Source organism: Bos taurus, chromosome 12, assembly GCF_002263795.3.
Source record: "Bos taurus isolate L1 Dominette 01449 registration number 42190680 breed Hereford chromosome 12, ARS-UCD2.0, whole genome shotgun sequence".
NCBI classification, from domain to species: Eukaryota; Metazoa; Chordata; class Mammalia; order Artiodactyla; family Bovidae; genus Bos; species Bos taurus.
The window spans coordinates 38,052,268-38,069,426 of record NC_037339.1 but is presented as its reverse complement, the minus strand read 5'-3'; the positions used below and the strand labels follow the sequence as shown (position 1 = coordinate 38,069,426).

At 38.5% G+C, this 17,159-nt stretch overlaps 1 pseudogene; it reads left to right on the top strand.

Moving 5' to 3' along the window:
- Window positions 1-16,751, top strand: part of LOC100296100 (leishmanolysin-like peptidase) — a 33,676-nt pseudogene extending 16,925 nt beyond the window's left edge.
- Window positions 16,752-17,159: the final 408 nt, after the last annotated feature.

Genomic DNA, 17,159 nt, shown 5'->3' with positions numbered 1-17,159 from the left:
ACAGCCTTGACGTACTCCTTTCCCAATTTGGAACCAGTCTGCTGTTTCATGTCCAGTTCTAACTGTTGTTTCTTGACCTGCATACAGACTTCTCAGGAGACAGGTCAGATGACCTGGTATTCCCATTTCTTTAAGAATTTTCCACAGTTTTCTTTTGGAAAGTCAAACGCTTTGGCGTAGTCAATAAAGTGAAAGTAGATGTTTTTCTGTAACTCTCTTGCTTTTTTGATGATCCAGCCCATAAATTTTACAGCTGTTCTAAATTTAGGTCAGTCTCAGCCATACAAGAACTCATCTTTTCAGAAGTTCTGTAGGCACTGAGTCTACAAAGCCAAATTTGAGGGTGTGAATTTGACCATCTGCAAAGAGAAATATTTTTATTCCTTATTTCCTCTGGGGCTCAGTTTTGTTTTCAGTCTCAACTTTATGTGTGTGTACCCCACAGAGGTGTGCTCCCAAGGCTGTCCTGGAGCACATGTGTCTGCCCTGTGATGAGGGGACACAGAGATATTTATAGCCACTTTATTCATAATTACCAAAACATGGAACAAACCAAGATATGGTTGGATGGCATCACCAATTCAATGGACATGAGTTTGAGAAAACTCCAGGAGACAGTGAAGGACATGGCATGTCTTTGGCATGCTGCAGTCCAAGTGGTCACAAAGAAATGGACACAACTGAGCAACCACAATTTTTTTCTTTTATGTTTTATTGGATTGTGTCTTTCAAAAAAAAATTGTTCCATTTCAAACACGTGAACATAACATTGTTGATAATACTCCTTTACTGTTTTTGTCCATGTGAAGTGTAGTGATAGAACACTTTAACTTCTCATAGTAATAATTATGTCTTCTCTCATCTTGGTTAGTCAGTATAGAGGCTTACAATTTTACAGATCTTTTTAGAGAACCATTTTTTCTATGATTTTTAAATTGATTTATAATTCTTAATTGCATTGATTTCTCCTCTAATTACTATTATTTATCCTGCCTCCTGTAGGTTGAATGTGATCTTCTTTTAGTCTATAAATTTTGCAATCTGAGAAGGAAGGAGAGTAGATTATCTTGTGATTTCTTGATTAAGCTACTTTGTTCAAATAAATTAGAGAAATATTAAGGTAGATGGTCATCTTCAAGTTGTCCAAAAGGAAAAAAAAAAAAATTTGATGGGTTATTTATTTTTTGATAAAAAAAAAAAGTTTGATGGTTTTATTAAAACTAAACAGAGACAATTAATTTGACTAGTTGAAAATTCCCATTATTTAAGATTTATTTAATCAAATGAATACATTATTTTGTTAAACATATGAACTTAGTGTTGAAGAACAAGGATACCAAATCTGATTCAATCCTTTGCTCTTAAATAAAAATCCAGTTCTTCTTAACTAACAGTATAATGGGGGATTCCCTGGTGGCTTAGCTGGTGAAGAATCCATCTGCAATGGAGGAGACCTGGGTTTGATCCCTGGGTTGGAAAAATTCCATGGAGAGGGGAATGGCTACCCACTCCAACATTCTGGCCTGGAGAATTCCAGGGACTGTATAGTCCATGGGATCCCCAAGAGTCAGACACAACTGAATGACTTTCATTTTCATGTCTCAGTGGCAAAGAATCTGCCTGCCAACACATGAGACACAGGTTCAATACTGGGTCTGAGAAGGCTCCCCATACTGTTGAAAAATTAATTCCGTGAGCCACAGGTGTTGAGCCTGTGTTCTAGAGCCTGGAAACCACAACTGTTGAGCCCTCATGCCACGATTGAAACTACTGTGCCCTAGAGCCTGTGCTCTGCAATAAGAGAAGCCATAGCAATGAGAAGCCTGCACATTGCAATGAAGAATAGCCCCCACGTACTGCAACTAGAATGAAGCCTGGTTCAGTGACGATCCAGCACAGACAAAAATAAATGAATAGATAAAAATTAAAAAGTAATAATGTAATAAGAACATCAAGTATTGATCAAATAACATTAAAATACTCATAAAATTATTGTGCTGAATATTTCCAGTGGTTTACTATCAGTGACTAACACAGTATGTAGTACATACAAAATACTCAATAAATATAGGCTGAATAAATGAGTTAACAAATAAAAGTGTCATGTGAGTCAACTGATTTTGTAAGAGTACATAACAGGAATAAATTATTCTCAAAATTAATGTGGGTTGTTCAAGAAGGCTTTCTATGTGCAATGATGCTCAAACAAAGTCTGAGAAATGAAGTAGGATAAGAAGTGAGACATACACATTACTGATGGAAAATTCTACATCCTGTGGATGGAGAGAACACAGCCATAAGAAGTTCTGCAAAATGGTCAGTACACCCCAAGAACACAAAATAGGGTGTTACTGAGTATGAAAATGGTGAAATGAAAAGTAGGAAAAAAATCTATCTTGAATTTTCTATATAGTTAGATATTTTCTTATGTTTGTACTTGTCATTAGACATACACACTAGTTTCAAATAATAAAAGGAAGTGACTGCAATTTTCATATTGTATAACTCATTTTCAAATCATAACTGCTTGGTAATATGCAAGATTTAATGTAATATATCTTTCCTGTCATGACAGAAATAGAATCAAGGGAATATATCTGTTCCATCAATGAAATTGGAGACAAAGGTGAAAATAAGATATGAGGTGATTATAAGGAAATGAAAAAGCTGATTATGACCCATTGTGGAAATGACCACAAGGTCTTATTTTAGTTAGTTGCAATATGTTATATTGAGCTGGCATAAAACATTAAATTGTCAAATCAGAATTTCAGAAATTAGGCAATTTTTTAGAATATTAAGCTTTACTCCTAAGCTCAAAGATCTGTAAAATAAAAGGAATGGGCAAAGGAAAAGATATTGAGATATGTGATGTGGTTTCCTAGGACCTTTTTTTTTTTTTTTTTCATATTAGACACATGCTTACTGTCCCTGAGTAGCAGATGCAGTCTCTATGTGAGGTTGACATGTCATTTCATACAGTAGAGATCATTTAAGTTTTGAAACACTTCTGTATTATATCCCAGATGGTCAACTAACTTATGTGACATTTGTCAGGTCCACCCACAGCAGAAATACCACAGATGTCCTATATTTGTTATGCCTGAGTTAGAAGCAGGAGGGCTTAGATATCCATCCAGCTGCACTATCCTAACATCTATTCCTGTAAATTTCAAAATTATTTTCCATTTTCCTTACTGAGAATCAAACTCTCCCTGAACCAATCTAGTGTCTGAAGTCATGATAACATTAACTGCTCTATTTAGCCCACGTTCCAACAAGTTGAGGTCTGTTGAATTTCTCCTAAAAAATTACTATTAAGAAATAGCATTGTCAACACCCAAATCTTGTCATTTCCTAGAAGTTTCTGTTGATACTACTCACCTGTCTTCCCCTCACCCCTTTAGGTTCAACAGATTAGATTCCCTAAGAAGTTCCTGCAGCAAATCAAATCAAACTTATGCTTCCCATGCATTTTGGTCACTGCTTTGGGGGGAAATCTCTTGCCTTAGAGTCCCAATTTATGACCACAATCATTTTTCTGGCTCTTATACTTCCTTTATGATTTCTCCACTTTCAGAATTTCCTGACTAGGAATTTTCAGTTTAGAGTGTAGTCTAAATAAAGTATCTTTCTCTTTCCAAAATGATAATAATTTTGATATATGGGCCAGTCAATTTAACCAAAAACTGTAGAATTACTGAGTAATACTTAAGTTAGAATGGCAGAAATGATATTTGATTTACTCTTTACACTGCATACTCAGAAATAGGAGAAATCAACTTTATCTCAAAGAATACTGAAAAAAGCTTATATGCAAGACAATGTTCTATGTTTTGTGAATAACAGAAAAATAAATGAAAATACATGATTTCTATGTTGATAGTCTGAAAATAAGAATTGTAACTGCTCAAGTTCTATATTTGTGTTCTTTCTTTAGAAAGATAAATAAATAGAATCTATTGATATTTTTAGATAATTTCTGATATAGCAATATCATAAAATGATTTGCTAAACAATGTATTTCAAACACTATTTTTCATAGACAAAAGAGGTGTTCCTAGAATGTGGATATTTCTACTACAAACTAAGATTGAATTTAAGATCACTATAAAATAAAACTAGACACAGTCATATATAATGTACTAAAAATCTATGTGCTCACTTTCTTAAAAATAGAAACTTTCATATTTTTCAGACAGCATTTTATTTTTTGAGTTTATCTGAATAAATTCAGAAACACTTGATAATTCAATCCCTCTAAGCAGGGAAGCTCCTGTATCCAGGGAAACCAGTCTGGGTTGCCAGGACCTAAAGTTAAGACAGGAGAAACCCTGCTGCCTGGGATGTAAGGAAGCAATCTGTTAGCCTTCTCTTTTAGTCAAGGATTATCTGTGCCTCTGATGCCTCCTGACCAATCTGGACACCCACCTATGCCCAAGTCATGTTTGTTATCTACAACCTTACTGTCCATAGTCACAGCCCACCTCACCCATGGAGATAATAGTCATGATCAAAAGCAAACATTTTCAAATCTGTACCGGTGTCCATGGCTCCACTTGCCAACAAGAAAACAACAGAAGGAACAGCAGTTATCTCCTGAATCACAGTGATAAACTTCTAAGATCTTCACTTAGCAGCTGCTTTCTCAGAGTCACTGAGCCAAAAGCACTGGCCTGTGTTTAGTATAGTGCGAGAACACAAGTTCTAGAATCAGAATGACTGTTTTGAAGTCTTGGCATTGCCATTTGCCACCTGTCAAGATTTTAGTGAATTACTTAGCCATGTTGATGTTCTATAATCTTATTCAATAAATAAGGGTAAATATAGAGGCTGATTCAGAAATGTTGAGTGGATTAAATGAGACAATGTATCTAACAGGCTTATCATAATGTGGGAATGAAATCATAGCTACTTAGTAATGACATTTGCTAGTATTTTTTGGGTATGTTTATTTCTTCTCTTCTTTGACTTCTAGTGTATAGAAAAATGTACATGTACATAGCTAGATATATTAGAGAATATGATGTATGTTTTCATGATATTATGCAAATCTTCAGTGTGAGATTCACATGCTCTGCTGTGTCTACAGAAGCAAAACAGCAAGATAACTGAATCCTTAGAACAAGTTTCAAATCTGTTACCATATTGTTAGGATGAAGCTGTGGGCTTGATTCCCTCACTAGCCTTGGTAGTAAAGAGGGAAATTAATGCTTTGTCCTATATGCTTAATTCCTACCTGGTCTTGATTGCCTAGCTCATAACTTGGGAAATAATCTATACCTATTCCTGATTGAGAGAAGACTGAAGAGAGAGCATATCACTTTTGGAAATGAAACATCCTGGTTTCCATTAATCCTTGAAGAAAGAAGAATGAAAAAGAGGAATGAAGTGTTTTAAATTATAATTGACATCTAATAAAGTGACCCCACTAGACCTCTAATAAGTCTTGACCCAGTGGATGTCAAACTCTGAAAATAGCCACTCCTTTATAGAGGAGATGATAGAAAGCTCCCTTCTAAATTTCTGTGCATAGAGAAAGATTTCCTTTCTTAGATAGACCAAGATAGTTTCTAAAATGAATAAGCATAAGCCTCTTCTTTCCTATAATTATACATTAGAAAATTGAATTGATAGATTGTTTTCATTATCATAATCTTATCATTATAATTCTTTTATTGTAATTACTTACCTGATTAACTGTGACTCTTCTCACTTTAATCTTTCATTTTAGGACAATTCTGAAAACAAACAAACAAAAAATACACAGAAAATCAATTATTACAGCAAAAGAATGAGAAAAACTAGAGTCAATGGTGGCCAAAGTTCCTTCCTCAATTTTCAATGAATCATTCTATGATTGGCATCAACATGGACCTTACAGACACAATGCATTCCTGTCAACCATCTGTCACTCTCCTTGTGTCCACAGTCAGGACGTCTACCAAGCTTTCCTCTTACAAACCATTCCTTTTCCTGTTCATTACTGCCACTTTAAATTGTTGGCCTAAAAATAAATGGACTACCAATTATTTCTCCTGCAAAAATTGACTTACACAAAATCAGTAGAGAATTGCAGTTCAAGGTCTGCAACCATAGTGAGCCTTGAGCAAACTCCCAGCAAAGAAAGGAAGTGAGAACTCTTTATGGTGGAGAAAATGAAGTTGGGAAGACTATTTAATAAAAGTCCAAGTTTTTCATTGGTTGGGTCATTGCCAAGAAAAAACAGGAGTCTTTTTTCTTCCTGTGGGGTTCTGCTATCTTTGCAGGGTATAAGAGTTTTTCCCTTTGGTCTCTTCACTTATTTAATTGAGGTTTCTTAATTTTTTGTGAAGTAAAATCACATCTAAATTATAAACAAGCTCTTATTATTTAGCAAAGTAAATTTTGCTAGAAATTGGTGAAAGGTGGCATAAATTGCAAAATGAACAATTACATTAAGAAGCATAAATATACCAGCAAATTTGGAAAACTCAGCAGTGGCCACAGGACTGGAAAAGGTCAGTTTTCATTCTAATCCCAAAGAAAGGAAATGCCAAAGAATGCTCAAACTACTTCACAATTGCACTCATCTCACACGCTAGTAAAGTAATGCTCAAAATTCTCCAAGCCAGGCTTCAGCAATACATGAACAGTGATCTTCCAGATGTTCAAGCTGGTTTATAAAAGGCAGAGGAACCAGAGATCAAATTGCCACCATCCGCTGGATCATGGAAAAAGCAAGAGAGTTCCAGAAAAACATCTATTTCTGCTTTATTGACTATGCCAAAGCCTTTGACTGTGTGGATCACAATAAACTGGAAAATTCTTCAAGAAATGGGAATACCAGACAACCTGACCTGCCTCTTGATAAGTCTGTATGCAGGTCAGGAGACAACAGTTAGAACTGGACATGGAACAACAGACTGGTTCCAAATAGGAAAAGGAGTATGTCAAGACTGTATATTGTCACCCTGCTTATTTAACTTATATGCAGAGTACATCATAAGAAACACTGGGCTGGAAGAAGCACAAGCTGGAATCAAGATTGCCAGGAGAAATATCAATAACATCACCCTTATGGCAGAAAGTGAAGAGGAACTAAAAAGCCTCTTGATGAAAGTGAAAGAGGAGAATGAAAAACTTGGCTTCAAGCTCAACATTCAGAAAATGAAGATCATGGCATCTGGTCCCATTACTTCATGGGAAATAGATGAGGAAACAGTGGAAACAGTGTCAGACTTTATTTTTGGGGGCTCCAAAATCACTGCAAGTGGTGATTCCAGCCATGAAATTAAAAGACTCTTACTCCTTGGAAGGAAAGTTATGACCAACCTAGATAGCATATTCAAAAGCAGAGACATTACTTTGCCAACAAAGTCCGTCTAGTCAAGGCTATGGTTTTTCCAGTAGTCATGTATGGATGTGAGAGTTGGACTGTGAAGACAGCTGAGCGCCAAAGAATTGATGCTTTTGAACTGTGGTGTTGGAGAAGACTCTTGAGAGTCCCTTGGACTGCAAGGAGATCCAACCAGTCCATTCTAAAGGAGATCAGTCCTGGGTGTTCTTTGAAAGGAATGATGCTAAAGCTGAAACTCCAGTACTTTGGCCACCTCATGCAAAGAGTTGACTCATTAGAAAATATTTTGTTGCTGGGATGGATTGGGGACAGGAGGAGAAAGGGACGACAGAGGATGAGATGGCTGGATGGCATCACCGACTCAATGGACGTCAGTTTTAGTGAACTCTGGAAGTTGGTGATGGACAGGAATGCCTGGCATGCTGCAATTCATGGGGTTGCAAAGGGTCAGAAATGACTGAGCGACTGAACTGAACTGAACTGAATTTAAAATATGCTAATTAAAATATCACTCAAATCTTCTAATCAATTCAGAGGTTAAAAATTAAGGTTTTAATGTAAGTCCATCTTTATTTATTTCACTTGTTCAGTCGTGTTTGACTCCTTGTGATCCCATGGAATGCAGCACTCCAGGCTTCCCCGTCCTTGCAAATTCCCAGAGCTTACTCAAACTCACATCAATCAAGTCAGTGATGGAATCCAAACATCTCATCCTCTGTTGTCCCCTTCTCCTGTCTTCAATCTTTCCCAGCATCAGGGTATGATGAATCAGTTCTTCCCATAAGGTGGCCAAAGGACTGGAGCTTCAGCTTCAGAATCAGCCTTTTCAATGAATATTAAGGACTGATTTCCTTTAGGATTGACTGGTTTGATCTCCTTGGAATCCAAAGGACTCTCAAGAGTGCTCTCCAACACCACAGTTCAGAAGTATCAACTATTTGGCTCTCAGTTTTCTTTATAGTCCTACTAACACATCCATACATGACTACTGGAAAAAATATAGCTTTGACTAGGACCTTTGTTGGCAAAGTAATGTTTCTGCTTTTTAATATGCTGTGTAGGTTTGTCATAGCTTTTCTTCAAAGGAGCAAGTGTTTTTGAATTTCAAGGTTGCAGTCATCATCTGCAGTGATTTTGGAGTCTAGAAAATAAAGTCTCTCAGTTTCCATTGTTTCCCAATCTAATTGCCATGAAATGATGGGACTGGATGCCATTATCTTAGTTTTCTGAATGTGGAGTTTTAAGCCAACATTTTCACTCTCCTCTTTCACTTTCATCAAGAGGATATTTAATTCTTCTTTGCTTTCTGCCATAAGGTTGGTGTCATCTGAATATATAAGATTATTGATATTTCTTCCAGCAATCTTGATTCCAGCTTGTGTTTCATCCAGCCCATCATTTTACAGGATGTACTCTACATATAAGATAAATAAACAGCGTGACAATATACACCTTGATGTATGCCTTTCCCAATTTGGAAACAGTCCATTGTTCCATGTCTGGTTCTAACTTTTATTTATTGACCAGCATACATATTTCTCAGGAGATGGGTAAGGTTGTGTGGTGTTCCCATCTCTCAAAGAATTTTCCACAGTTTGTTGTGATCCACACAGTCAAAGGCTTTGGTGTAGTCAATAAATCAAAAGTAGGTTTTTATTTTTCTAGAACTTTCTTGCTTTTTTGATGATCCAACGGATGTTAGTAATGTGATCTCTGATTTCTCTGCCTTTTTAAATCCAGCTTGAAAATTTTGAAATTCTCAGTTCATGGAATGTTGAAGCCTCACTTGGAGAATTTTGAGCATTACTTTGCTAGTGTGTGAGATGAGTGAAGTGTGTGGTCGTTTGAACATTCTTTGGCATTGCCTTTCTTTGGGATTGGAATGAAAACCTACCTTTTCCAGTCCTGTGGCCACAGCTGAGTTTTCCAAATTGCTGGCATATTGAGTGCAGCACTTTCACAGCATCATCTTTTAGGATTTGAAATAGCTCAACTGGAATTCCAACACCTCCACTAGTTTGTTGTTCCTGATGCTTCCTGAAGCCCACTTGACTTTGCATTCCAGGATGTCAAGTTCTATGTGAGTGATCACACCATCGTGGTTATCTTGGTCCTGAAGATCTTTTCTGTATAGTTCTTCTGTGTATTCTTGCCACCTCTTCTTAATATCTCCTGCTTTTTTTACATTCATATCATTTCCATCCTTTTATGTACCCGTCTTTACATGAAATGCTTCCTTTGTATCTCTAACTTTCTGGAAGACAATTCTAGTTTTTCCCATCTATTGTTTTCCTTTATTTCTTTGTATTAAAAATTGAGGAGGGCTTTCTTATCTCTCCTTGCTATTCTTTGGAACTCTGCATTCAGATGGGTATACCTTTCCTTTTATCCTTTGCCTTTAGCTTCTCTTCTTTTCTCAGCTATTTGTAAGGCCTCCTCAGATAATCATTATGTCTTTTTGCATTTCTTTTTCTTGGGGATGGTTTTGATCACTGCCTTCTGTACAATGCCATGAAACTCCATCTATAGTTCTTCAGGCACTCTGTCTATCAGATCTAATCCCTTTAGTCTATTTGTCACGTACATTATATAATCATAAGGGATTTGATTTAGATCATACCTGAATGATCTAGTGGTTTTCCCTTCTTTCTTCAATTTAAGTCTGAAATTTGCAATAAGGTGTTGATTGTATAGAGCTTTTCAATTTTTGGCTGCAAAGGATATAATCAATTTTATTTTGGTATTGACCATCTTGTGATGCCATTTGTAGAGTCTACTCTTGTGTTGTTGGAAGCGGGTGTTTGCTATGACCAGTGTGTTCTCTTGGCAAAACTGGTAGCCTTTGCCCTGCTTCATTCTGTACTCCAAAACCAAATTTGACTGATACTCCAGGTATCTCTTGACTTCCTACTTTTGCATCCCAGTCCCCTATAATGAAAAGGACATCTTTTTTGGATGTTAATTCTCGAAGGTCTTCCAGGTCTTCATAGAGCTCTTGAAGTTCAACTTCTTCTGCATTAGTCATTTGGGGCACAGACTTGGGTTACTGTGATATTGAATAGTTTGCCTTGGAAATAAACAAAGATCATTCTGCTGTTTTTGAGATTGCACCCAAATGATGAATTTTAAACTCTTTTATTGACAATGAGGGCTACTCCCTTTCTTCTACAGGATTCTTGTCCACAGTTGTAGATATAATGGTCATCTGAAGTAAATTGCCCCATACCCAGCAGTGATGCTTGGATGAGCTCAAACAAAACCTGTGCACATCAGGACTGAAAGACCCCATAGAGGCTGAGCCAGATATGCCTCTGAGTGTGTGAGTGTCTCCTGTGGAAGCAGTGGCCTGCCATACGGTCAAGGGCTCTGGTGTATCAGACCTGGGTCATGCAGCATGTGGCATAACTCCTCTTGGAGGTGGTTGCCATTAACCCCACATTAGAACCACAGAGCAGATGACCCACAAACTGAAGAACAATTATACCAAATAAATTATTGCACTGATAAAAAAGTTCTGGACCCTAACAGATTTCTCAACTTGGGTATTTGGCAAAGGATCTGAGAACCCGCAGGGAATTTGGCCGCCACATTTTTCATTTTGAAGGCCAGTGAAATTTGACTACAGAACTTCCACAGGACTAGGGAAACAGACTCTTGGAGGGCACAAACAAAACCTTGTGTGCACCAGACCCAGGAGAAATAAGCAGTGACCCCACAAGAGACTGACACAGACTTGCCTGTGAGTGTTCAGGGCTCTCTGGTGGAGGCATGGGGTGACAGTGGCCTGCTGCAGGGGCAGGGACACTGAATACAACAGTGTGTGAACAAGACTTTTGGAAGGAGGTTGTCATTATCTTCATTACCACTACCATAGTTTGGTCTCAGGTCAAACAGGGAGGAAACACAGCCCCGCGAATCAACGGAAAATTGGTTTAAAGATTAACTGAGTATGGCCCTGCCCATCAGAGCAAGACCCAGTTTCCCCAACAGTCAGTCTCTCCCATCAGGAATCTTCCAAAAGCCTCTTATCAGAGGGCAGACAGAATGAAAACCACAATCATATAACACTAATAAAACTGACCACATGGACCACAGTCTTGTTTAACTCAATGAAACTATGAGTCATGCCATGCGGTCCCACCCAAGATGGACGGGTCATGGTGGAGAGTTCTGGCAAAATGTAGTCCACTGGAGACTGGAATTGCAAACCACTTCAGTATGCTTGCCTTGAGAACCCCATTAACAGTATGAAAAGGCAAAAAGATGTGACACTGAAAGATGAACTCCCTAAGTCGGTAGGTACTCAATGTTTTTGGAGAAGAGTGGAGAAATAACTCCAGAAAGAATGAATAGACAGAGCCAAAGTAAAAACAATGCCCAGATGTGGATGTGAATGGTGATGGAAGTAAAGTCTGATGCTCTAAAGAACAACATTGCATAGAACCTGGAGTGTTAGGTTCATGAATCCTTGAATTAATAAAATGAAATACATCATATATTTTATATAATACATATAGTTATATTTGGCTGTGCACATAATTATTTCTAAATGAATATAAATTAATATTAGTCCTCTATAATTAAGTAATACAAACATTAATTGAGCACACTACTGACCAACTACTGTCCATTTTTTCAGAATGAATAGCAACATGTCTGTATAAATTATTTTTGTAGGGATCATTCTCATATTTAGGGAAACATTTTAATAAAATGACAGTCTGAGCAAAATCAAGAGCATTTGCTTCATGACATTACAGTACTTCATGCAGTACAGGAATTGTTGGAAACATGGAAAAATATGAAAGATATAAAGGAGGTGAAGAAAAAAAAACATAATTTCTTCCAACAATGAATTTTATGAATTTAAATACTTGATTGCACAATGCACTGACCTTAAAAGCAGCAAATATTCTGTTACAGTGTTGGCTTCAAGCATTTTTTGTGCTGTTTTATTCTGCCAATTTGGAGAAAGGAGGTAAATTATTAATTTTATTGCTAGAAAGTAGAACTGGCTGTTAGTCTCCAAAAATTGTTACATTTAATAAAGTTAAATGAGAACTTACATATGTACAAGTTGGGTTTAGAAAAGGCAGAGGAATCAAAGATCAAATTGCCAACATTTGTTGAATCATAGAGAAAGCAAGGGAATTCCATAAAAACGTCTATTTTTGTTTCATTGACTACACGGAAGCCTTTGTGTAGATCAAAACAAACTGTGGAAAAGTATTAAGGAAACAGGAATACCAGATCACTTTATCTGCCTCCTGAGAAGCCTGTTTGTGGGTCAAGAGCAACAGTTAGGACAGGACATGTAATAAGAGACTGGTTCAATTTGGGAAAGGAATATATCAAGGCTGTATCAGAGAAGGTGATGGCACCCCACTCCAGTACTCTTGCCTGGAAAATCCCATGGACAGAGGAGCCTGGTAGGCTGCAGTCCATGGGGTCGCTAAGAGTCGGACACGACTGAGCAAATTCACTTTCACTTTTCACTTTCATGCATTGGAGAAGGAAATGGCAACCCACTCCAGTGTTCTTGCCTGGAGAATCCCAGGGACGGGGAGCCTGATGGGCTGCCGTCTGTGGGGTCACACAGAGTCGGACATGACTGAAGCGACTTAGCAGCAGCAGTAGCAGAAAGGCTGTATATTTTCACCCTGTTCATTAAACTTATATGCAGAGTTCAGTTCAGTTCAGTTGCTCAGTCATGTCCAACTCTTTGTGACCCAGCATGCCAGGCTTCCCTGTCCATCACCAACTTCTGGAGCTCTCCCACACTCATCTCAAACATATGCAGAGTGCATCATGAGAAACGATGGGCTGGATGAATCACAGGCTGAAATTAAGATTGCCAGAAGCAATCCTAATGGTCTAGTTAAGGCTATGGTTTTTCCAGTGGTCATGAATGGATGTGAGAGTTGGACTGTGAAGAAAGCTGAGTGTTGAATAATTGATGCTTTTGAACTGTGGTGTTGGAGAAGACTCTTGAGAGTCCCTTGGACAGCAAGGAGATCCAACCAGTCCATTCTAAAGGAGATCAGCCCTGGGATTTCTTTGGAAGGAATGACGCTAAAGCTGAAACTGCAGTACTTTGGCCACCTCATGTGAAGAGTTGACTCATTGGAAAAGACCCTGATGCTGGGAGGGATTAGGGGCAGGAAGAAAAGGGGACGACAGAAAATGAGATAGCTGGATGGCATCACCGACTTGATGCACATGAGTTTGAGTGAACTCTGGGAGATGGTGATGGACAGGGAGGCCTGGCGTGCTGCGATTCATGGGGTCGCAAAGAGTTAGATACGACTGAGTGACTGAACTGAACTGAATGGGAGAAAGTGAGGAGGAACTAAAGAGCCTTTTGATGAAAGTGAAACAGGAGAGTGATAAAGTTGGCTTAAAACTCAACATAAAAAAAGAAAAAACAAAAAACAAAACAAAACTAAGATCATGGGATCTGATCCTATCACTTCATGGCAAATAGAAGAAAAAGTGGAAGTAGTAATAGATTTTATTTTCTTGGGCTGCAAAATCACTACTGATGGTATTGCATAAAAGATGCTTATTCCTTGGAAAATAAAGCTCACTTTACCATCTAAGCCACCAGAGAATCCCATTAAAAAGCAGAGATAGCACTTTACCAACAAAGTTCCCTTCTAGTCAAAGCCATGGTTTTTCCAGTAGTTACATATGGATGTGAGATTTGGGCCATAAATAAGGCTGAGCAACAAAGAACTGATGTTTTTGAACTTGTACTAGAGAAGATTCTTGAGGATCCCTTCAATTTAAAGATCAAACCAATAAATCCTAAAGGAAATCAACCCTGAATATACACTGGAAAGACTGATGCTGAATCTGAAGCTGGAGCATCAATACTTTGGTCACCTGATGCGAAGAGCCAAGTCATTGGAAAAGTCCTGCTTCTGGGGAAGATCAATGGCAAAGGATAAGAGGATGGCAGAGGGTGAGATGGTTAAATAGTATCACCAACTCAATGAATATGAACTTGAGCAAATTCCAGGAGATAGTGAAGGACAGCAGAGCTTGGCATGTTGCAGTCCATGGGGTCACAAAGAGTCACAAGCATCATAGCTACTGAACGACAACAACAAGAATAAGTTTAGAGTATGCTTTTAGTTAACATAAATTTACTTGCATTTTGCTATCTTATGTTTTTATTAAAAAATATTGTTTGGTCTTGACCTGAAGATGGCAGCTGAGTTGAGTAGAAGAGCGAGCTCCTTGGGTTCAAGTTAGGGCCCCAAGCAGGTGGCACAGGAGTGGTTCTTTATGGGTCCAAGGCATTTTACTCTTGTTGGGGGACTCTAGGCAATCACCACATCTATTCCTGTCTTCTTGCACAGTTCTCCTCTCTGCTGGCACCATGCCCCTCTGATTCTGAGGTCATAAATAATCCATCTTAAATCATGTTGTAAAGAGTGATGCTAATTAACATTTAACAAGTAAGACTATAAAAGTATTGAATAGTTGCTTCCTGAGAAATGACAGTTTATAAAGAACAAACTTTTCTCACAAGCTGTTTCCTATTTAGAGAAGATTTTTCAGGTTCTTAAACCTGCAGGCAGTATATTACTTAGTAGACAATGCACAACAAACCAATTTCAATATCTATGGAAGGAAAATGATCACCATAGATGCTGTACTAAAGAATGTGCAGAGCATACAAATATGGGCCCATTATCATGCCTGAGGAGCGCCTCCAGCAATGCAGAGTCCACTCTGGGGATAAGTTGCCCCTGTGGAGCAGTGGATGTGCCAAGTCAAGAGGGAGTCCAGGATGAAGATTTTGTTCTTTATGTAGGTGCTCTGGCCACTAAGAGGTGCCATCATAAGAACATCATTTCTTATTCAGCCTATTGTCAGCAGGAAGCACAAAATGGACAGGCCAATAGCAGGGTGTGCTAACCTGTGTCCAAATATGATCTCTACCCAGCCTCAGGTGCTTCTTGGAATGCTGTCCATAGTGAAACATGAGATTATTCATGCCCTGGGTTTCTCTTCTGGGCTATTCTACCATGATAAAGATGGAAATACTCTAACTTCAAAATATGCAGATGGTCTCCCACTTTTTATCTATCAGATCAGATCAGATCAGTTGCTCAGTCATGTCCGACTCTTTGTGACCCCATGAATCGCAGCAAGCCAGGCCTCCCTGTCCATCACCAACTCCCGGAGTTCACTGAGACTCACGTCCATCAAGTCAGTGATGCCATCCAGCCATCTCATCCTCTGTCGTCCCCTTCTCCTCTTGCCCCCAATCTATAGTTTTGGATTTTATCAATGGAGTGATAAAGTAGTTCCAAAAGTGGAGAGATTATGGGACATTCGCTATAATAAGCGAGTTCTTCACACTGTCTATCTTCTAGTAATGCATTGTGTTGTCGACGAAGCACAGAAACAACTGTCAAATTCTGGAGGGAATGGAACTTGAAAATCTTGGTGGTATGGACACTGAACTTAACCATTGGGAAAAGTGGTTATTAGAAAATCAAGTAATGACTGGTTCTCCTATGCAGAATCTGGTTCTCTCTCAAATCGCCCTGATTTTAATGGATGATATTGGCTGGTATAAAGTTAATTACAGAATAGCTGAGAAAATATACAAGGACAGAGGAGTGGGCTGTGACAGTGTCAGGAAGAGCTATAAATTCTGGATTGACCAGCAGTGACAGGGGAGACAGATGCTGAACCCTTACTGTAACATACTCAGAAGCAATCTATTGCAATTAACTTGCAGGCAGGACCAGAGAGGAGTTTCAGTGTACAATTTGCAGAAGTTTCTGAAACGTCTGCCATAGGAATACCAGCGGTTTGATGAACTCACTGGAGTACCTGCAGAAGATCTGCCTTATTATGGTGGTTTAGTAAAAATTGCTGACTACTGCCCTTTCAGTAATAAATTCAGTTTTTATTTAAGTGGTGAATACCAGTGCAGGTCAGATTGTAAAGTACCAGACTTTGAAAAAACTATGGTGCTGAAAAATATGGACCTCATTCAGTTTGTCTAATTCAGGAATTAGCTTTTGTCATGGAAAAGTGTGAAAAGAAGCCAAGTTATCTGGACTGGGGGCATGGATGCTATCAGGTTTCTTGTTCTCCACAAGTCTGAAGGTTAGGGTTCAGGATATTTTATATTTGTTTAGTTGGGCTGGGCAGATCCTCCCTGTCAATAGCCAGATGAACAGCTGGATTCACCATGTAAATCTGCTATGCCCATTCTGTTGGGACTTCTGTGAGCTTTGTTCCCTTGAGACAGGTTCTCCAGCTGCTAACCTGACTCAAGCACTATACCCTGGATCTCTGTTCCCATTCCTCTAGCCTGGTGGTCACCCTCTGGCTTCTGTTAGGCAATCTATTTCCTCTGCTGGCTTGATTTCTACTGTGCATATGACAATAGAAATGGAAAAGTGAATTCTCAAGGCATTTTTTTTGTGTGTCATGTTCCTCTGAACAAAGCATAAAACCTTGGCAAGTGCCAGCCTATGCAGATGGCAGAAGTATCATTCCTGACTTTGGCTTGGAAGTGCTGACCACAGTCAGGTCTTGCAGCAGAGCTTCACAGCAGTCATTCCTCATCAGAAACCCAATATCCTCAAAGTTTAGAGAAGGAGCAGGAATTCCAAATCACCAAGTCTCTACTTTTCAGGATACATAACCATCTTGAAGTTTTCTTTTGAAGGTAGGATAATAGGTGAAGATTTGGGGGATTACATACCTCAGCATTTTCATTAACATAAAGCAATGGGAAAGTTCATCACTGCTGCAATAATTTAAGTAACAGCTAACCATTGCAAGATTA